This window comes from Microtus ochrogaster, unplaced genomic scaffold (assembly GCF_000317375.1).
Source record: "Microtus ochrogaster isolate Prairie Vole_2 unplaced genomic scaffold, MicOch1.0 UNK106, whole genome shotgun sequence".
In the NCBI taxonomy this organism is placed as follows: domain Eukaryota; kingdom Metazoa; phylum Chordata; class Mammalia; order Rodentia; family Cricetidae; genus Microtus; species Microtus ochrogaster.
This window is the reverse complement of record NW_004949204.1, coordinates 299,797-322,249: the sequence shown is the minus strand read 5'-3', so window position 1 is coordinate 322,249 and position 22,453 is coordinate 299,797. Positions and strand designations below refer to the sequence as shown.

The following is a 22,453-nucleotide window of genomic DNA, read 5'->3' as shown; positions in this document are numbered from 1 at the left end:
TGTGTGTGTGTGATGGAGGAGACAAACCAGAGGTCCACACAGACACAGGAAAAGGGGGATCTGACAGAAAAGATGCAAAGAGAGGGACAGACTGAGGCAGGGGAACTTGGAAAGCTGGAGACACAAATGTCGTGAAAAGGGGCAGAAAGAGGAGAGAGGAGAGCGATGGAGAAATCGCCTTCCTCTACCCTTTGCCCCAGTCACGGGGCTGAGAATGGAGGGGACCTTGGGCGCTACTGGCCCACTCCTTAGCACATGGATGAGGAAACTGAGGCATAGGAGGTGAAGTGACACAGGGCACACTGGTGATAGGACTGGGGCTCAGTCAACCCCCTGCCCACCCAGGTCACAGTTCCTTCCCTGTGTTCCAGCCCCTGGCTTATCTTAACTGGCAAGATTTGCTGTGGCCCAGGGTACATGTGAACCAAGACTCAAGGGGAAGCCTTCTCTCTTGACACAGAGTTCCTTCCCAGGTTAACACCAGGCACTGGCGACTGGCTGAGGCCACCTGCCCCATCTTGATTATCTATGGCTCTGGTCCTGCCCCAGCATGACAGGCAGGACTTGGGCTGGGCGGCATAGAAAACACAGGATCCCACCTCAAGGCACAGAGGAGCAGGTGAGGATCCAGCTGAAATTGGGGCTGGGGGTGGGTGTCCAGACCTAATGACTCACTGACATTCTGGAGAAATTGGGACAGGGGTCCCTCTGCCTCTATTTATTTATTTGTCAACATGGCGGGGGGAGGCTGTGGAGATGAAGAGGGAACCCAACCAGCAGTGGGAACCTGGGCAAAGTGTTACTGCCCCACTTGGAGCCTCATGTCCTTATCTCTTCCATGAGTTGTCATGGCAGATGATCCCTGGGGCCCAACTCAGCTCCAAACAGCTCCGGACATGGATGGGCTGAGAGAGCAGAATGATTGGAATGCAAATCCCAGTGCCAAGGAGGGTCAAACAGCCCTTCATGGGACCCTGGCATAGGCCACATAGAGAGACATGGAAGAGGCCCAAACCCCGTGGCTGGGGAGGTAGCAAGCAAGGGAGGGCACCATCTGCCACGTTCTGGGCTGGGATGTCACTGCCAGACACCACTCTGTATCCAAAAGCCCTCAGAAGAGCTAACAGCCAGTTCATTCCACAAGGATGCATCCTTGTGTCTTTCAGAGTACGCCACACTCACAATCCTAAGCTTTACCTTGGCCCTCAAAAGTGGGTCTGCTTTTATGTAGGACTGTTTTATAGATGGGAAAACTGAGGCTGAAGGCAATGCAATCACTTAGAGTCACTGAGCTGAGAAGAGACTTCCACCTCTTTGTTTCTCAAGCTCACACTCTTCTCCTTAAGTTCTTGAGTGTCGTTTCTTTTTCCTTCTCTAAAATGGGTTTGATCATCATGTACTAGTCTCCTGAGCAGTTAGCTTTAAGCAATCAAAGAAAACCATATGTGTGTGAAGAAGAACTTGAAGTTCTTTGGTGACCTTTACTCTCTTAAGACTCGGGTGTCTGGACCACAGCCTGACAGAGAGGACCTTGAATTCAAAGCACCCATGTCCCCTCTCGCATGAAGGAAGGGCTTCAACTCTTTGGTGAAACAAACTGTTTTCCCTTGGCCTTGGATGCAGTCTGTTGGGTATTTCTGTCCCAGGCATTCTTTGGCTGGAGGAAGAAAAGTCATGCCCTTCTCAGCTTCCCATGGGTGGGGTACAAATTCAGCTCAGTGTGCTCTTGATGTGCTGGTTTCCGGTCAAAATCACCCCAGAAACCAGTTCTGCCACAGCCTGCCTGAATGTGCAAGCTACTCCCTAGAGCCGGGCTTCGGAAGGAATGCTGTCCGGGTTTTCCCACTTCTGACTGCCAGCCTTCGACTGCTATACAAATGAAAGGCGATATTATTACATGAAAAAGCGTCAGGACAGGGGAAAAGCTGTCTTTGGGGCAGAGCACTTATTATTAATTTCGATGGAGCTTGTTCTCACTGTGGCTCTTGAGAACTCGAAGGACTCTTAGAGACCATCTCGCTCAGCCTTCTTGTGTTCCAGATTAGGAAATGGAGGCTTGGGCAGTAAGGACACTAGTGAAGGTCCTGCCGTGAGTAGGATGGCAGCTTGTGCGGCATCCATTATGGATGGGACCGACCCACCTACATGTAATGCCCTGAATTCCAGAGGACAGCTTGGGTCTGCCCATCCATCCTGTTCCTTGTGGAGAGAGGGTTGCGATGGAGGCACTTGCTGGCAACAGTCAAGGTTTTTGGTTAGCCCCTGGGACAGCGGGGATGACCTCATCCATCTTCTCCCTGGTGACCTGGGTTGGGCTGTACCAAAGATTTGACAGCATTGCTTGGTTCCTTCTGTACAGGACCCTTGGACCTGTCCATGTCCACCCAAAGTCGACCTGTCTCTGTCTGTGTTTACTGCAGCATGAGAGGCCAGCCACTCCCTTGCCTGCTCCTTGAGTTTTATATCCCTAAGTGGAGGGTTTGGACCAGAAAACATCAACATGCCTTTCACTTATAACATCCCATGACCTTCCCGGCCTGATTGCATCTGTTTACTCAGGCCTCTTGAGAATTGGGCAAAAAGGGAATAGCCACTTCTTTGAAGACAAGTTTCTGAGGAAAGAGACAGCAACAAGGTTAGGGTAAATTGTTTGGACTTTGTCATTCCCTGTCATGCTTTATTGTGTACTAAACATTAGACAGAGTCATTTCCAGCTGAACATGCTACTCCATCCGTCCGTAATCTCTGAACACATCTGTGTCCTCTCATGTTTCATGGGACTCCAAAGGCTCCAGGGCTCCCATCAGTTGGGATTCTGGTACCTCCTTGCCTCTTCCACCTTCTTATGCCATCCAGCTTAGGCTTTAAGACCCAACCCAAAGGCTACTATCTCCATGAAACACTTCCCAGTCCCACGCCCATAAGAAAAACCAGCTACTTTAACAAGGGTCCTGTACTTTGTGCCTCTATGGACTTCTGAGCTTCAATTCCTCTTGCCAAGTAGATATCTGCACTGTGACTTCCCTATTGACTTGATATGTTTTCCTGGGTAGAGAACCTTTTACAGTACTGTTCTTCCCATAATGCTTTGTATATCAAAGACACACTACACATTTCCTTAGGTCCTTGGGACACAAGCCAAGACCCAGAACAGTCCTGTCTCTGCTGGATTTGCAGGCAGATTGAGTGATAAAGGGACTCAGACAGTAGAGTCTGGGACAGAAAAACCTCAGCATCCTGCTTCCATGCCTTCAGACAAGATGCTTCTCAAACTGGAGCAAGTCTTGCCAGGGAAGAGAAGGGCAAAGACAGAGTCAAGTGTCTGAAGGGCTAAGGAGCATGCTGCATAGCATGAGGCCTGGGTCATGACGCTAATGCTCCTGGGTGAACTGGGGGAAGCTTTGTGGCCTCTCCGCCTCAGTTTCTATTTCTGAGAAATAAAGCATTAGCTGTGACCCAATGATGCTCTTGTTCACTTTACAATGATTAGGTATGTGAACCTGAGGGATGGAGGCACAGAGATGCTCCATTCCATTACTTCTGATCCCTGCTGCATGGACAGTTAGGTTGGAGACCAAGGGAGGACCAGGGAGATAAGCAGTGGAGATGCTGACCTGGAGGCAGACAAACCTGGTTCAAGGCCTGACCCATCAGTTATGAGCTAGCACAGAGCCTTGGGGGAAGTTCTAGTTCATTTGTCTAGAGCAGACTATAAGTTAGAGCAGGCTAGGGACAAGCCTTCCCCCAACTCCTTATAGGCGTGGGCTTTAGCTTTTTAGCACAACAGTTGAGACAGAGAAGGTACTTTGAAAACTTTCCTTGAGCCTTTCTTGCTGGCTCCAATCACCTGGGTGGGTTGGTGTGACCTGGGGTTTCATAGAAGCAAGCAGAGGCAGGGGAAGGGGTCTAGAGTCATCTCAGTATCAGCCAGGGAAGGCCTGAGTAGTGAGGGGGCCAGGGTTCAGAACAAAGGCAGAAAAACAGGGATCGCTACTACAGGGTGCCACACCAAAGTCATAGCCCTGGACGGCGGGTTGTGGGGTTGTGGGTGTGACTGAGGGGTTTCTTGGTGTATCTCCGGAGGCAGTGAAGTGGGGGATTAACTTGACTTTCCAGAGCATAACTGGTCCCACAGCAACGGCTTGCATTTGTCAAGAGCCACTGTTTGTTTAACATCTCAAGCCCAAGTCAAACACAAAAGGCAAGTGTTAGCAAAGCCGGGCTCTGTGGGCTGTTGGGGTGGAACTGGGCTGGGAAGCTGAACACCTGGCTCTCTCAGTCAGTCCTGCTCTAGCTGGGTTGTGTGGCCTAGGGAAAAAGGCTACCTCGATCTGGGATGATGAGAGATCAGACTCAAAGGGTGCAAAATCCTAGCTCCTAGTCAGAGTGAGGACCAACTGGTCTCAGAAACCCTACCAGGGATCTCAGGCTTGCACCTGACCGCCATTTGCATAAATATTAGGTCCTCACCCTAAACTTCCGGTCCCATGTCTGGTTGTCCCCATTCCCACACTAGAGAGCCCTCCTTTCTCTGTCTGTGTGCTGCCTGCAGTGAGCATTCTCATCTGTGGGTGCTCCAGGGTATGCTGGAGCTGTGGCTAGGACCCATACCCAGAAGTGGTCACAGTGTATCCACACACCCTCCCCATGTGTTCCTAAATCCTGCTGCTTGTCCTCAGCAGGCTATCTTGGTTTTTCTTCTCCCTGGCAGTGTGGGAGCTTGCCCACTTCCTCCCCAGCTTTGCTATTACTCACTTTCTGATTGCAATGTCGTTTCCAGGCCTCCCTATTTTCTCCATAGCCTCCTCCTTTTCTCTCTTTTCCTTTCTTCTTTAGATCTTCTGCATCCTCACACTTGAAGCAGGGACAGAGGATGGACTCAGCCATTACTGTGATCTCAGGCAGAAGACAACATGTAAGACCCAGAGAAAAACAGTGACTCTTCTCCAGCCTGCCATATGTGAGCATGAACACGCATGTGTGCATGTGTGTGCAGGAGCTTGTGAGCCTTACTCTTTCAGTCTCTGTCCTGGTCCCCTCCCCATCCTCTATCTTCTAAGCCTTCACATTTTCCACTCTACCCATTCTCTTTCCTGTAATTAAGTTACATAATCAAAGCCAGAGAAATGCTTAGATCTCTAGTACCTATGTAGAAACCGAGACTCGACAAGGGGCATGAATACCCTAAACACCTTAAAGCACACAGGGCCAGAGCTGGGACTCAAGCCCAGCTCTCCTGGCTGCCCTATCTATAACCACAAGATAAGTTCCTGTACTTACCACTTTCATTGCAAGAATCAAGTCCCCAGATTGTCTTCCGGAGAGATCCAAGAGTTCCATGGCCCATCTTTCCGGACAAACACACAGCCGCTGAAGAAAAGAAAGGCCGGAGATGTCGTCAACAGCTCACAAATCTTGAAATCCTTCTTTGCAGGTTTATGGCTTCTGAGAAGCAGAGGCAGCCTGTTCTCAGCACCAAACACAATAATTATAATAGCACTCGCAATGATTAATCAGCCAGTGTGTATTGAGTGGTGCTGGGCAGGCAGGACGTTCGTGTGTGTGTGTGTGTGTGTGTGTGTGTGTGTGATGGCAAGGGAAGGCTGTGGGTGTCTTTCTCCTTAATTGAAGAGGATGAAGTACCATCATAGCCCTTGTTGGAAGTGTCATGTTGAGGGGAATCTGGGACTGTCCAAGACCATAGTTGTTCTGACTCAGACAGGATCCGGAGTTGTACAGGCCTATCCGCCGAGCTCCAGACTGCATTGGAAGCAAAGAATTGACAAACAAGAGCAGATTCCAGGCCTGTCAACCAGATTAATGAGAGGCCTTTCCAGAATGATGTTCATGGCACAAGGGAGAGGACTTGGGATGTTCAGCCTAGAGAAAGATACAGGGGCCGTGTGAGCTGTCACCCCAGGAGGGATTAGCTTTGTCCTGTGGGGTCAAGAAGGGACCAGTGATCTGTGGAATAATGCAACCAACAATCAACACAGCATAAGATGGAGTGTTCTCCAGGCCTCCCAGGAAGGCACAGACTACCGGGCATGGTGATGCCCGTGTCAAGACCTCATGGTCAAGAGGGCATGTAAACATAGTCTAATTGATCATTTTAGAAGCATTCTTGGAGCTAGTATCATGCCTGGCACATAGTATGTCTATAAGAAATGAGTGTATTGGGTTCAGGGGCTATACTAGATTCACGTGGGTTCAGTCTAACATTTCTGGAGCAGTCTGTCTACGCCAGGCTCTTTCTCCCTCCAGCCTGGAATGCTGTAACTCCCTGGCTCCCAGCCTTCAGAAGGGTTGCTCTGGGCTTCTTGCTGCTGAATCTCCTCAGTGATGTTTTCTCTTGACTACTCCCAAACCAAAGCCCACCCACATCCACCCCACATGCTGCCACCTGCAGAGGTCCAACATGCAATATGCCCAGTAGCCCTGGGGCTTCAGCAAAGGAAATGGGCCTGTGGCAGGCTAATTACTGGGAGCTGATTCTATTAAGTAGATAGCTCGCTCCCAGCAAAGCAATTACACCTAATCAGCCCCTTGCAGTAGCCCAATGGGACAGCCGTGTGAGCCAGACACACGTGTGAGCAGGGACACCAAAGCAGCCTGGGAACAAGCCTGGCAGGATCTTCTGAGGCCAGGGATGCTCCCAAAGTGGTCTCAGGTTACCTTGAGGCCCAGGCACTGCAGCACTGTGTGGTGGTGGTGGGGTGGACTCAAAGCCCTGAGCCGAGACAGCTCTGTTACAGAGGAGCTGAACTTCACCCAAGGGAGCACATCTCCAACTTGTACCTTACATTCCGCATGTGTCAAATGGACAGATCAGACTAGAGAGGGCCCATTCCAAGCCTGAACCTCTACTCGGTTAGATTCTCATCTAGATTAGAGCTTTTTGAAAGAAACCTGTTTGGTGAGTTAGACAGTTCAGTCAGTAAATCTCTTGCTTTGCAGGCACAAGGACCTGAGTTCTAGCCCCACAACCTATATTAACAAAAACCAGGCAGGATAGTGCACGTTTGTAATCCCAGGGCTGGGGAGGTGGAGATAAATAGATCTTTGGGCTTCACTGGCCAGCTAGTTTAGCCTACTGAGTGAGGTCCAAGCCAGTGAGAGACCCCGTCTCCACTTAGTGAGGTCCAGACCAGTGAGAGACCTTTTCTCAAAACAAAAACAATAAACAAATGGACAGTGTTGTGAAAATGAATAACAGTAAAAGATGTCCTCTGGCCTCTTCATGAGCATGGTGTACACACACACACACACACACACACACACACACACACACACACACACGCTTTCTATTTCTTTCTCTCTCAAAATATTCAAACATGGGAATGCATATTCAGAATTCAGTTATTTAGGGTATGTTTTAAGATTTTACTTACTTTTATCTTATGTGTGTGAGCTTTTGTCTGCATGTATGTATGTATATACACCACATGTGTTTGTGCGTGATACAGAAGAAAGTGTTGGATCCAGAAGAATGTGTTGACATTTAAATGGTTGTGAACTGCAATGTAGGTGCTGGGAACCAAACCTGGGTATTCTACAATAGCAGCATATGCTTTTAACTGCTGAGCCATTTATCCTGCCCTGTCAGACCAGGTTTTCAAAAAGAGATGGAATATTATATATTTAGAATATATAGATATTTTATTTGTATTCATATTTTTATCTAGAAATTTTATGAAATGAGTTTTCCCCAAAACACCCTTGATTTTTTTTTTAAAGCCACAATTTGATGACACCTGGGTCCCAGATTCATCAAGAAAGTAGAATTAAGTTCAAGTATGAAGAAGCCATGGGGAAGGGTTCTGGAAGTGAAGGGTAAGCAAGATGGAGCACAAGGGAGATGCTGGCCATCCACTGGCTATCTTTCCATTGGTTCACCCAGCGCTTTCCTTTCCCTATGGAAAAATTCCCTTTGAGAGGATTTGGATATTATCGGGATGATGAGGAGGGAGTTTTCAAAACGTCTGTCCCTTCTGGCACTGAAGTTCTGGGACTCTGAGCTCGTACCAAGTTATGGCATGACCCAAACTCAACAGATGAGCTGACCAGCAGAAACTGGGGGGCGGGAGGGTGTGAGGCAAGTAATCTCTGTGGGGAGCCTTCGGGGAAGATGCCCTTAGCCCTGGTGTCTGGGGCTGCTCTCCTGCGTTAGTTTCTCTGCCCTGATGATGGTCATAATTATGGTTTTGGGAGCAGGGTGGCCTTGCAGGAGCAGACCGTGGGGCCACCTGGCTTCCTGTTTCTTCTGGCCTTGGTGATATCAGATGACTGGTGCCCATGCAATTAGACAAGGGCCTTGGTCTGTCCTCTGAGAGGAACTCACCGGCTTATCAGCAGCCAATGTCCTTGTGAGGCCACAAGTGGTCCTTGAGTATTTCCAGTGGAGAGAGTGGGGAAAAGCAACCTTGGCTGGGGTCGGGCCTGAGGAGAGCTGGTTCCCTTGGATGGGACTGAAGGGAGACGAGGGAGAAGGTGGCAGACTGCATCAGGTTTGGGCTTGCTGCTCCTCAGCAGCTGCTCACCACCTTCCAAGACAGTGGCTGTGAAGAGGATCCCACTTTGTTCCCATCTGCTTCCACGGTGACAGACACGAAGGCCAGCCTGAGAGGCGGTGGTATCTCCAGTGCAGCTAGGAAAAGCTTGACTGCTACCTGGAGGCTGGTGAACAGAGAAGGGGCGCCACACATTGAGAGCACAGCCTACTGGGCTCTATCTAATCCCCAGAGTGATCTCATGCCCCGCCCCCTTCACCTTACCCTGTCTCCCTGAAGGCTATTCGCTCTGTCATTCCTTTTTTTTTTTCCTTTCTGCTAAATGTCTGGGTCTCTTTCTTGTCTTCATACCAGAAACACGCGATACCAGTTACATACAAGCATCTGCTTAGTGCTCCTGACCATACAGGACGGGGACCACTCCTGCTCTGTAAAGGAAGACGCAGAGGCTCCTCCAGGAGCAACTTCTTAGTTCTTACGGGGAGCTGGGATTCAATCCTCGATCAGGCTGGCCCTAACTTTTCCTTCTCGGCCATGCTCCCTCACTAAAAAATGACTGAGGGCAGAGCCAGGCAACAACGGGGGAATCAGAACAGAAGGCGCTGCTAAGGCTGGGCTGGCGTACAGCTAGAGCTCAGGGAAACGCTGTCACATGGATGAATGAGGAGCTCTGAACGGAAGGAGCCGGGCAGGTTCGGGGACTTGGCATCTGGATTTGCCATGGATGGACAGATGCTCCACTTCAGGTAGGAAGCGGGTCCAAGGTCTAGTGACGCTGGCTCACAAGGTAGCTTGGAGAGAAGACTATCAGGGAACAGCTCTCGACCCATTGAAAGTGGAGATGAGGAAGGGGGGGTAGAGCTATCCTGGCACAGTGCTCGGGCACGCGGCCCAGGCAGGGACTCAGAAGGTCTCCATGTCTGTACAGAAGCCAAAGGATATTGTTGGGGCTTTGAGCTGGTGCCTGGAGGAAGACTGGTGCACCCAGGGCCCTCCATGACCTGAAGGGGACCGGCCCATCCCACCCATTTGGACCAAGGCTACCTTGAAGAGGGAGGCACAAGGTGGGGGTGGGGGAAGACCCGGACCATGAGTTGCGTAGATCTCTGCTTGTCCAGAGATGGTGTGGTCCAGTGAGCTGTGGAAACCACAGCGTGTCAGGGAGATGGAGGTCAGCTGGGAGGCAGCGCTCAGGCAGAAGGGCACAACACCTTCAGGGAGATGGAAAAAGTGATGTCGTTAAGGAACAATGTGAGCCAAAGGAATGAGCTGTAACTGGCTGGCTCTGAAAGGACAAGTGGGAGAACGGCTGCCAGACGCCCATGGGTGTCTGATGATGGCCTGCCACTACCCTTGGGAAGGGGCTGAGCCTCAGCCCCAAGGCCCTCTACCCCTTGGTCTGTTAATCGATGCATGATAAATCGAGTCTCAGCAGACCTGTCCAGAGTGCACGGCCCTGATTCTCCAGAGAAGATCCAATTGCGCAGCAGGAGGCTAAAGGGTATGAGTTCTTGGTTCTGCAGGGTGGTCTGAGTCCTCCCTCTACCCAGCATCCAAGAGGGGAATTCTTCCACGGAGAATGAGACAAGGAAGCCACTGACTTCAGGCCTCTGTTCCCTCCTTTGATAAGAGCTGTGAAAGACCAAGCCAACCCTCCAGCTCAAAAGCCAGCCCGAGGCTGAGGAGATCTGTCTGAGAGAGGACACTGGGAGTGGTGGGTTGTGGGAGGCCTGAGCAGGAGACTCATAGTGCTGAGAAGTTTAGAACCTCTTATGAGTGGTGAAGGGAAGGTGTGGGGTGGAGCCTGAGCTGACCCAAAGTCTTCCCTAACAAATGGCGAGCAAACAGAGGCCTAAGAGCGGGCCAGGTTAAAATGACCCTAGCACGCGGATTTCACTGAGCTCAGCTCCCACTTTTGTTTCTTCATAATAGAAATCTTTGCACAGCAGAGAAAAGGGGGCTCCCATGATGGTCAGAGTGCCCAGTTAGAGCAGAAACCTGCCTGGACTTTGGAAGTCTGGAGAAGCCAGAACACGCTTGTTCGTTGGAGTCTGTTTCTGGGACCATGATTACCATGGATTGGGGCCCCTGTGAAGTGCAACATCTTCATGGAGGGGGTTCTCACCTGGTATGTGGGGACAAAGGAGTTTGTAGGTTTGAGGGAGTGGGGCTGTAAAAGGTAGCTGAACTCCAATGGCTCAACTGGGGGAGACAAATGGCCACCCAAGGTGTCTGTCCATCTGCCCATGGGACTGACAGAAGTGTGCAGACTTCCTTCTTCACAGGAGAAAGATGACTTACTCAGACAGTAGATGGAATGGCCGTGCCTTGTCATAGTCCCTATAATACTCTGTGGTCTCTCTCCCCTCTGCACACCTGGAGGTCCCAACAGAAAGTTGTGGTTGTCCCTCAGCTGCCAGGACAGGCCTCTCTAATTGTTCCCCTTATCAATCCTGTCTTGCCACCAGGGTCTGAGCCCTTTGTCGCTTGAGCCAGGCCAGTTATCTTTCCAACAGGAGGGAGAAGGACAGAAAGGGACACTTCTGGACAAAATCGGAGACAGAGCAGGGAACTGAGGCATGGAACTGGCCTGAGCCATCCCCGTTCTCAGGTCTGCAATGCTGGGCTCTAAAGCTGCAGGGGAAGGCAGCAGGCCGAGAATCACTGCTCTGTTTCTTAAGCTCCCAGCTGGAACTAGGAACACCAAATCCTCTTTGAATAAAACAGAAAAGGGATTAATAAAAATCAAGACATTAACCTCGTGAAACCGGACCCCCTCATTCCCACATAGAGATTAACTTCTTCCCCCAAGCTTTTTTTTTTTTTTCATTTCTATAAACATCTTAATTCATGTGGACATCACAGCCAGCCTGGATTACAGTTGGATGGAGAGGTGAATGAACTTGTCTGAGACACACACACAGACACACCTGGAGCAGGGGAAAGGACAGTGAAGGAGATGCTGAAGAGCCAGGGTTTATTTCCAGAGTTCACTTTCCTCATCTATAAATGGAGTAGTTAGCTTATACTTCCATTTTGTTCCCTCTGGGAACTCTGATGGTCCATTTCCCCAAAGTACTCTCTGCTGCAGAAAAGTCCACTCTCACCCATACCCGTGGTGGCACACCATGTCAACAAAGGTTCACTTCATCCCAAGTCTCCTTTCTAGACCACAGGTTCCAGAAAGATGGGGACAAGCTGCCAGGGACAACAGGTGCTCCACAGGTATTGGTGAGTAAATGGACAGATAGTTCTGGAAATTGCTCTGTGAGTACACCTGGAATGGGGTTCAGGGTGTTGCTTGAAATAGAGTCACTCTCCTCTTGAGGTGAGGAACACCTGGCCTTTCTGGAATGTTCTCCCTATTCCCTCCTGACTTCCGAGAGATTCTCAAAGCCTCATTTCTTTTGAAACCTTCCTTCGCCTTGCCAGCAGCGTCACCCCAATCAAGCAACAGATTTTCGATGCACGTTTTCGGTTCTTCCTCCCACCTTCATCTGACAAGTCCAATCATTCCCATCCCTTGATTATGTTTTGGTTGGAGGCTGCAGCCAGCTGCAGTTATTCTCAACTCTGGGTGGCAGTGAAGAGGAGGGTCATTATGGGGGAGTCTTGCCTCAGTGGAGAGCAAGAGACAGGCGCTGGGTTCCTCCACGGTTCGGGGGCTGGGATAGAGGTGGAACTCTTACAGGGGGCGAGCTCTGGTTGGGTCAAAGGTCAGGGAACTCCCACTTGACTTTCAGTTTGGTCAGCAGGCCTCAAAGTACGCTCAGAGACCAGCGTCCCCTGAGGGGTTCTGTGGAAGAGAGAAGCCCAGGCTCAGTTATGTTTGGGGAGCTCAGCTGTTCTCAGCCTTTGATTGCAAGCTGCAGAAGTCAACTCTCCTAATTTAAGCTCAGAAATGATTTATTCCGAAGACCTTAGATAGTTCAAAGTACCTTCTGTAGGATCAGGAAGCCAAGGTCAGAAGGGAAGCAGCCAGAAGCAACACTCAAGGTCACATGGTAGGACTGATCCCAGGAAGGCTCCATTGCCCTACAGACACTTTTGCTTGGGCCACCAGCTCCGTCAGCACCAGTACGGCCTCTGTACCCATCACTACCGCCACCACTTCTGAAGATAGGCTGCCATGGCTTCCACTTTTGTGTAACACTTTCTGCAGGGGCCCTCCTTTTTCTGCACTTGGTTCTTCTGGGGGAAGGCAACTTACTGGTGGAGTGAAGTCATGGACCTGCCCCCTACATTCAAGAGAAGCTGGGGCAATGAACTGATCTTTCCAGCTCCTGTACCTGAAGGCCATCCCTGCCTCCAAACATGGGAGACATCTTCAAGCATGAGTGTGGTGGTTTGGATGAGAATGACCCACATGGGCTCATATGCTTGAAGAGTTGGTCCCCAGTTGGTCAAACTGTTTGGGAGGGATCGGGAGGTTTGACCTGGTTGGAAGAGGTGTGTCACTAGGGTCGGGTTTCAAAAGCCATGTGCGATACCAGTTGAGCTTTGTGTTTCCTGTGTGCGAGCTGAGACTGAGCCGCTGCTCTGGCTGTCTGCTTTCTTGCTGCCGCAGCTCTGCCATCTCGGACTCTAACCCTCTGGAACTGTAAATCCAAAATAAACTCTTCCTTCTGTGATTTGCCTTGGCTCTGGTGTTTTCTCGTAGCAATAAAAACCAACTATTTGGCCAAGGAGAGTGTGTGCTGGGTGGCCCAAAAGGATGAAGAACAGGCCCAGGGAGATGGCTCAATTGGCAAAGTACTTGCCTTGGAAGCGTGAAGAACTGAGTTCAACCCCCAGTTCCATGTAAGGCTTGGAAGCATGTATGTGCAAACACACTCCCGGGAGGTGGAGGTAGCCGGACCCCGAGGCTCACAAGTAACCTACTTTGTTTTTGGAGCTTCAGGCCAATAAGAGACCCCGTGAATTAAGAGGAAGAAAATGGATGGCATTTGAAGAATGACATTTAAGCCTGTCCTCCTGGCCTCCATACACACTCATGCTCACACAAAGAACACATGTTCACCACACCTGGACCCTAGACATCTTCTTTGGGAACTCAAAGTGCCGTGGGATAGGGCTTTTCAACCTCAGTCAGCACCGCTGGTTTTCCAGACTGCTTGTTTCTTGGTTGTAGGCTAGCCTACACGTTATGAGGTTAGCAACTTCCTGTACTCTACTTCCTGCTGGTTGTTGCAGCTAAAAATGTCTAAACACATCAACAACACATCTCGTGGGGGAAAGATTCCCTCCCAGCTGAGAGCTGTCATTTATGAAACCTGCAGGGAGCTCGCAGTAATATATCTGAGGAATCAGGCTGGGTTTTCTCTGATTTTTTTTTTTCCTAAATGTTTCCCCTCTGACACTCTGACTTTGCTTCATAGAAGTTACTTTAGGGGATGATGGCTGGCAGCTGGGACCTTGGCTCTGGTTTTCATGGGAGTGGGAGGTTGCACATACCGAATAGCACCCCACATACTGAATAGCACCCCACATACTGAATAGCACCCCACATACCGAATAGCACCCTGTGTCTTCTTGCCACCACCTTCCCCACCTGCTCTCTCCCTGCATAGCTTGGAGTCTCCAGGGGAGTCCAGTTTTGTGAACACCCAAGCTTCAGGGAGTTGTTTCTGGTGGGGGGGCACACCCAGGGTCTGGAGGAGGAAGCTATACAATGCCATTCAGCTTGTGGGCTTTGCTTTTCCCTTTGATTGTGACCTCCCCGCCGCAGGCACACGTATCACCCTGACTACCAAGAACGTGGCCTTGGAAACTCAGGGCTGTACCCTGTGGGCCTATCCCTATGGTTTAACAAAGATCCCACAAGGCTCACACATAAGCCCAGCAGGTTTCCAATATGAAGGCCTGGCCTCCTTGTCTGTATTTTACACTAGGTCCAGGCTCTTATTACTACTCTAGGAATACTCTAGTTACAGGGTCAAGTACCTATGCTCCAGCATAGAAACCACCCCTTCCACTGAGATGAGGGGTACACAGGCCTCGTAAGAGCGGGACACCCCCACAGACCTTGCCTTAGAGAAAGAGCTATTGGAGTTGCCACTTCTACCCCAGCATGACATGAAGAATGTGTCCCCACATGTTCAGCTGTCCATTGTGGAGATTTCTGTGACTCGGAGGCTTCCGAGCGTGAATGGCTCAGTTCTTGCTTGCATCTTTGAATGTCATTTGTGTGTCTGTTAGTCCTTAAGCCTGGGAAATGGGTACAGTGAGAACAGAATTGCATCCGAGTTAGACGAAGCCATGTTTGGCCGACTTTGGACACTTTCTCTCTGAACTTCACTTTCATTGTCTGTAGATTTTTTTTTAAAGCACCTCTTCACTTTTCCACCCCAAGAATTCTGTATTTTAGGTTCTGACAGGTCCTCATGCTCTGTGCCCTGAGGTGTGTATCCACCAGGCAGAAGAGACAACTGGAGTAAAAGGGAGAGGGGGTGGGGTGGGGAATCTGAAAAGGTCTTGGATCCCAACCAGACAGAGAGGATGCGCCAATGGAAAATTCCTGCTGTGTGTCAGAGGCCCACCTGGTCCCGGGTGACAGCCAGCCAGACACCAGGCCCCAGGCCCCACGACATGTTTAGATAGCATTTTCCTGCCCTAGCTAGAGTTCCCCCTGACCCTCAGCCAGGCTTCTCTTGTGAGGTGGGCTAGGCTGGAGTGCTTGCCTGGGCTCAGGGAAGTGACCTAGGTTCAGGTTCTAGAGCTAGGTCCGAGCGTGGAGAGAAAGCTTTGCCGGAAAGAACAGGCACTAGCAGGCTCAGGGTAGGGCCAGGTCAGCACTGAGCACTTTCTGTGACCCAGGAATAGCCATATAAAGAGTCCTTACCAGCCCAGGGGTCCACTGCGTAAAGCTGCAGTCTCTGGGGGATTCCTCTTTAGTGTTGGGAGAGGCCAAGGTCTTTAACTAGAAGGTAATGGGGACCATTTCCAGTTGAGATTCTCTGGGTCTCTCTCGCAGGACCCTTGGGTCTCAGGGTATGACACTTTCCCAAGTTCATTTCTAAATTCCATATCTTTGACTCTATGAACGCTCCAGAGACCACGTTGCGTTCTATGATGTAGGCGCAGCAGACCACTGGTCCTGATCATAGTGGGCGGGTCCCTTAGATTTTACACAGTTCTTATACTCCTGGCCCTTTCTGTTTGGGGACAGAACTAAGCAGAGGTGGCCTAGGGGCAGGTCGGGAATTAGGAGACATCATTAACAGTCTGGGTGAATCAATGAGCTGCAGGTTCATTGAGAGATCCTGTCTCAAAGAAATAAGGTGGAGGGCGATAGGAAAAGACATCTTCTGGTCTCCACATGCACACACTCACACATTCACTTGTATACATACTACCTACCTTCACACACACACACACACACACACACACACACACACAACGCACCACACAACCTGCACTGGGCTGGACCACGTTGGTCAAGATGAACATGTATTTACTCATGATGTAAATACTTATCTCTTGTTTGACTGACCCGGGATTCTGACAAGGCCCAGTTTGCAATAATAATCATTACCCCATGGTTACGTATGTGGGAAGTCTCTTGATTAACCTGGGACCTGTCTGACTGGACTCCTACCCCATCCAACTGGCTTACCTGTTCTGAACCCAGGTTTCCACAGGGAGACTCTTCTCAGAGACCATTAACGTCCAGTCTAACAGCAACAGGCGAATCCCCAGGCCACCTGACTCCTAAAGCCTGCTCCCTTAGGGGCTGGTGACTTTGTCTTTTTAGATTGTTCAGATCACTTCCCAGGAATATATTTAAGGAAAGATCTGGACTTTATCACATTTAAGACAGGGCAAAGACAAACCCTAGCCCCAGGGCTCACTCTCGTTGGGCCTTCTATGAGCCCATGTCATAGGGATTTCCAGGCCCCCTCTCAGCCTCCCAGACCTTCCTCCTATGGTTAGAGATCTTTCTCATATCCTCCCAGAAGGAATGGTCTCCTGTCAAATCCCAAGTCTGCACTTCCTAGCTCCAGATCAAAAACGCTCTGGAGAGCCCCAGCTGTCCAGTGAGTAAACTCCAGGCTAACTGTCCTCCCAAGGCCAGCATCCAACCCATCTTTCTCCTTTTTTAGTTTTACAGTCTGTGATTTTTCCAGTTCCACAACCTTACAGCATTCCCCAGGAGCAGAAAATCTAGATATCTTTCTTATCTTTGCTGAAAAAACAATCCCTGTCACACTCTGTATCTTTGAGATCCCAGAGAATCCAGGATGACTAAGGTGGAAGTGGAAGCACAATAATGAGACAGACAGACAGACAGACAGACAGACAGACAGACAGACAGACAGAGAAGGAGATCATATGACTTAGGGTCAGGCCCATCCTATAAAAGCCCACTATCTTCGTGAGGTTTCAGCTTCATCATCCACTTGGCAGGATTTTGGAACCACCTAGGAGACACACTTATAGTTATACCTGAGAGACTATTTCCATAGAGGTTTAGCAGAGGCAGGAAGATCCACCCTAACCATGGGTGGCACCCATCCCATTGGCTATTTGAACTGACTAGAAAGGGAAAACAGGAAAACAGCCAACCAGCAGTGTTCATTTAGTTGGGCTTCCTGACTGTAGATGTGATCCTCAGCCCCCCACCCCTGCTGCCACAGCTAGAGCCACTCATGTTTCCCACTGGGCTTTCCCCTGCGGTGATGTATGGTAGACAGCAAGAAAAAGTGACTAATGCAGTCTCCTTACAGAAGTCCTTAAAGATCCCTGGCCTCTGGCAAAATTACCCAGATGGAGTTAATGAGGGCCCAAGTCATATTGGAGAAAAGGACATGACTTCCAGGAACCCTGGGCTATGTGGGAGGACCCTTTTCCCCCTTGCTTCTTGAATACCAAGGAAGAGATGTTGGTAATCCCAGCACTTGGGAAGTAGAGGCAGAAGGATCAGGAGTTCAAGCCTAGCCTTGGCTACAAAGCAAATTTGAGGCCAGCCTGTGCTACATGGAAAATAAGCCCAAAGCAGTGGTTCTCAGCCTGTGGGTCTCAAACTCTTTGGGGTTGCATTTTGGATATCCTATATGTCAGAAATTTACATTATGATTCATAACAGTAACAAAATTACTGTTACAAAGTAGCAATGAAGTAATTTTGTAGTTGGGGGTCACCACAACATGAGGGACTGCATCAAACGGTTACAGTATTAGGAAGGCTGAGAATCACCGTCCCTAAGGATAAAGAAACAGAAAAGAAACACTGAGCCCCGAGAGTCTTTGCTGAAGGCAGAGTTGGAAGGCAGCTTAATCTCACAGATAGGTCTGGCCTTGGTGGAATGATGTTTAAAAACAATCATCAAATCATTGACTTTTCCAGGGTGTTCCTTTGGTCTCGCGGCTCAGGACATGCCCTGATTTATAGGGCACAAGGCTCCAGCAGCTCTGAGGAGGGTTCTGGCTTTTTGCAGAGCTGGAACTCATGGGAAAAGGCGGAAGCAAGGGACTATGCTGGAATGTTGGGGGTCATGGGACAGAGTTGAGGGGGGCACAGACCCTTCGTCAAAGGGTGGGTGGGACGGGAGTCCTGTTTCTTGTCACAAAGTTCGGCCATGTTTGTCAGAGTCAGAGAGAGACCCGTGTGCTGGTCACTCACTCCGTGAACAAACAAATACATATACCCAAGGATCTTAGAGCTAAAAAGTGGTAGAGTCAGGCTTAGGACCCATTTCTTCTGTTGCAAAGCGTGGTCTCCCCTGGTCACAAAAAGCACACTGCTCAGTTTCAAGGAGGGCATGAAGCCTAGAAGCAGGCAGGCTTTGTTCCAGGTCCTGCCACCGCTGGTATGAGCTGAGTGACTCTCGGTGTTCCCATAAATACAGTGGACAGTCAGTGACACTCTGGGGCTGGCTGTTCCTGCTCCTGAAATCCAACTCCTCAGTCACAAGAGGTGGCTAGCTCCAAAGGGAAACCCCTAAAAACAGGACTCTTCTCCCTGATGGCAGTTATTGAGTGTTTACCAGCGCAGCTGTGGGTGCGGTTCTTACCCACTCAGTGTACTAACTGAGGCACAAACGCATAGAGTTCTTACCATGTGGCAAGATTGGAACAGAAGCTCACAAGTGATTATCACGAAGCCTTATCGTGTGATATGCCTTCAAGTACTCACGAAAGTCAGCTGGGCAAGAACTGCTTGCTTCCATCAGATGGCTGTAAATGTCTAGGTTTTGTGTGGCTGTGTGACTGAGCACGGAGGTGGTCAGTTGGAGCCAAAATCTTTGTCCTCTTCATGAGCTCCGCCCACTGCCTTAGGGTCTCAGACATCTGACGAATGGTGGAGAATCTCAGAGACCATCAGGCTTCCCACCTTGGATGAGGAAACTGCCCAGGAGAGGAAGACCCAGGACTAAAGTCACTCACCTAGTGATAGCCAAGCTAGACTCAGACTCCAGATCTCTCTGTCTCCAATGGACCAGACGACCTTCATTTCCTGATCTGGGGTAGGCTGTCCGACCCTAACAGCATAGCACGCTACCCACCCTGCCTATATTGCTAAGTTATGTGCAACTGTCTTTGTCTACAATGGAAACCTTTATTGAGTTGAGTCTCTGACATCATGTCAGTTAGTAGACACTGCAGAATGCAGTCTCCCCAGGCAAATCCTTCAGCCTCTGTGAGCAACAGAGCAGTGTGCTGATGGGCTGGACCCAGGTTCGTAGCCATCCCTATGGTCCTGATCCCTCCTTTCTCCTTCCCTTTCTTCTTCCTCTCTGTGACCCTGTTCCAGATATTCCTCCTTGGGCCACCGGAGCCTGCTTTGGTGCAGGTAGCAGAAATGCCTGGGAATTTCTATCCGTGCTGTTCCTCAGCCAGTAACTGGGGACATGGATCCATGGGGGTCATGTAGAAAGCCGAGTCATTGCCAGTGTCCTGCAGCATTTGAAGTCTTCAGATGCGACTTGATGTAAGAAGGGACCTTACTCGAGCCCCTTGTCCTACTCTTCCTGCCACCTGCATAGCTTCTGGGGAGCACTTCCTTTCCAGGTCCTCCTTCCTGGGACTTCTCCTGGGGAGCACAAGCCAAGATGCTGGCTTTATCATTTTCCAGCCATTTTACCTGAAATGAAGGCGATGTCTTTTCTGTGGGCGTCCACTAGGATTCAAGCTCACAAAGCAGGACTTGGGTCTGCTTTATGCAGCCCTGCTCTCTGGGTCCAGAAGGCATCTGCCACGCAGCGATGCTCAAAAAGGTATTTGGCTGAAGGGACTTCCTCAGGTCATTCTCGCAAGGACACTGTGAAGGAAAAACAGTCACTCCTATTTTATAGACAAAGAGGCCAGGATGGTTAATCTCAGCTGTCAACTTGATGAGATCTAGAATCACCCTGGAGCAGACCATGGGGACACCTGTGTGGGAGGGCATGTCTTAATTGGACTAATTGAGGTGGAAAGACCCACCCACTGTGGGTGGCACCATTCCCTGGGTTAAAGGAGAAAGCTGGCTGAGGACAGACATTCATTGCTCACTTTGTTCTTTTTTTAAAAAAATATTTATTTGTTTGTTTGCCGATTTTTGTTTATTTACTTATTTATTGATTATGTATGCAGTGTTTTGTCTACATGTGTGCCTGCACACCAGAAGAGGGCATCAGATCTTGTTATAGGTGGTCGTGAGCCACCATGTGGGTGCTGGAAATTGAACCCGGGTCCTATGGAAGAATAGCCTGTGCTCTTAACCTCTGAGCCATGTCTCCAGTCTCCCCTCCCCCCAGTTGCTCACGTCTTCCTGACTGCAGAAGCAATGCGTGCAGCTACCTCGAATTCTTGCTGACTTGACTTCTCCATCATGGAGACCATACCCCCAAAGAGCCAAAATAAATCCCTCGTTCCCAAGCTGCTTTTGTCTGAAGATTTTTTTTTTTTTTTTAGCTCAATCACGGTAAAGTAATTAACATGGAGGCATTTTCAAAGGTGTTTAACAACATGTCCAGGGTGGCACAGACTGCATTTACCAGCATCCCTGTGTCTGGAAACCAAAGCTCAGGCTTTAAAACCCAATCCCATGTTTTCCATTCCCAGAACATTCCCCACACCCTCACTGCTTCCAAATTGGCTTCTTTTGTAAAGGAAACTACCAGTATTTCTATAGTTTTGCGAGTAGACTGTTGTAAAGGTTGAATGAATTAGTGCAGCACTCAGACTAGTCCCAGGACCCCATACACTAAATGTGTCAAATAAACCCCCTTCTAAGCCAAACCTATCCCCATTTCTGCACCCCAGCCCCCGCCACTCATGTTCTCTCATGCCTGGGTCACTTTGCCCACACCGTCCCTTCCTAGAATCTATTCTCTTCACTGTTTTCTCTGGGAAATTCTTAATCATTCTTCAAGTCTCCTCTCGGTGCTGCGTCTTTGTCTCTGAAGATCGGTTGTTCTTTCAGGACATCCGGGGCCTCTCTCCCACAGCCCCTGTATTGGGTATGGAGACAACAGTCTCAGCATTGCTGGAGCTGCCTGCTCAGGGCTCTGTGAGCCTCCGAGCTCTAGGCCTCCTCCTGAGTCATCTAGAGAACTCTCAACACAAACGGATCCGGGTAAAGAGCCAATATTATAGAGGTATAAATTTTTCCAAAATTTATCTAGAAATTCAGTAAAAACCCAATAAAAAACTTAACAAGAGTTCTAAAAAAGTAATTTTATAAGGTAATACTGGAAGTCATCTGGAGGGGAAAATTGGATAAGAATAGTCCAACGAGTTTGACACAGAACAATGAGGACGAAGTGGCTCTTTTAAAACATTTGCTACAAAGCGATTAAAGCAGATTGATTTTTGTTGATGGGACCGAGAAAGCAACAGATCCATAGACATGTGGCACTTGCTAAAGTTACCTGTTTATTTTATCTTGTTATTTTTGAAACAGGGTCTTACTCTGTAGCCCCAAATGACCTTGATCTAGTGAGGATTGAGTGGGAATTCTTCGGTTCAGCCTCTCGTGTAGGGGGATTACAGATGTGTACCACCACATCTGGCCTAAATCGGTAAGAAAACACTGTACACAAAACACTCAGGGACAATAGAGTAGCCATTCAGGAAAAATCAAGTTATGAAACTAGTCATGCCTTTACTTTATGCTTCTGAAAAGAGAATTTATATTCTAGCTGTTTCAACCAGCAAGGGATTTATGGAAGGTATGTGCTATGGTTTGAATGTTGTTTGTCCCCTCTGAAAGTCACATTGAAATATGACTGCCATTGTGGCAGAGGTTGAAGGTGAGGTTTCAAAGATGATGAGGTCATTAGGAGAGATTAATGTCTTGCTCAAGCGAGTGGGTTCTCACTCTCCAGGAACTGACTCAGTCAGAGAGAGAGAGAGAGAGAGAGAGAGAGAGAGAGAGAGAGAGAGAGAGAGAGAGAGAGAGGATTGTTACAAAGCAAGGTTGCCCTGTGTGGTCTCCCTTCTTCACATGTTCCTGCTTCGCTTTTTGAGTTCTGCTATAGAATGGAGCATCATGAGGCCCCTCTGGATGCTGGTACCATGATCTAGGACTTCCCAGTCTCCAGAACCACTAAAGAAATCTCTTCTTCTCCTTCTTTTTCTCCTTCTTCTTCTTTCTTCTCCCTCTCCCTCTCCTTCATAAATCAACACCATAGATATTCTGTTATAGCAACAGAAAATGAAGACACGTAAGAATTATAAAAAGTGTTGAAAAGGAAGTATTTAGGTCGAGCCTACAGGACAATTTCCATAGCTACAGTACAGAACCAAGCCACTGCAGAAGACAGTGTCTCTCAATGGTCTGGAAGCTTCCAGAAAGTGGGAAGTTTTTGTCGTGGACGCTGTGCTGTCACTGCACCAGCTCTTTGAGGATCAGTGCTAAATAGATGGATACTCTATTGCCTTCATCTCCATGTAATTCAAAGCTTCATGTGCTGTGTCTGTTGCAGAATGTAGGAAGCAGATGTAGATAGATAGATAGAT

The 22,453-nt window shown here is 49.2% G+C and overlaps 1 long non-coding RNA gene across 2 annotated transcripts in view; it reads left to right on the top strand.

Annotated features, from left to right (window-relative positions):
- Positions 1–13,115, top strand: part of LOC113455766 — a 13,927-nt gene extending 812 nt beyond the window's left edge. Inside the window, exons 2-5 of one of the 2 annotated variants that reach the window (XR_003376739.1) lie at positions 474–619; positions 4,837–4,915; positions 7,738–7,833; positions 8,865–13,115. This is a non-coding gene — a long non-coding RNA (uncharacterized LOC113455766). Of the gene's footprint in view, positions 1–473; positions 620–4,836; positions 4,961–7,737; positions 7,834–8,864 lie in introns of both variants that reach the window. The other variant, XR_003376740.1, reaches the window with a different exon arrangement.
- Positions 13,116–22,453: the final 9,338 nt, after the last annotated feature.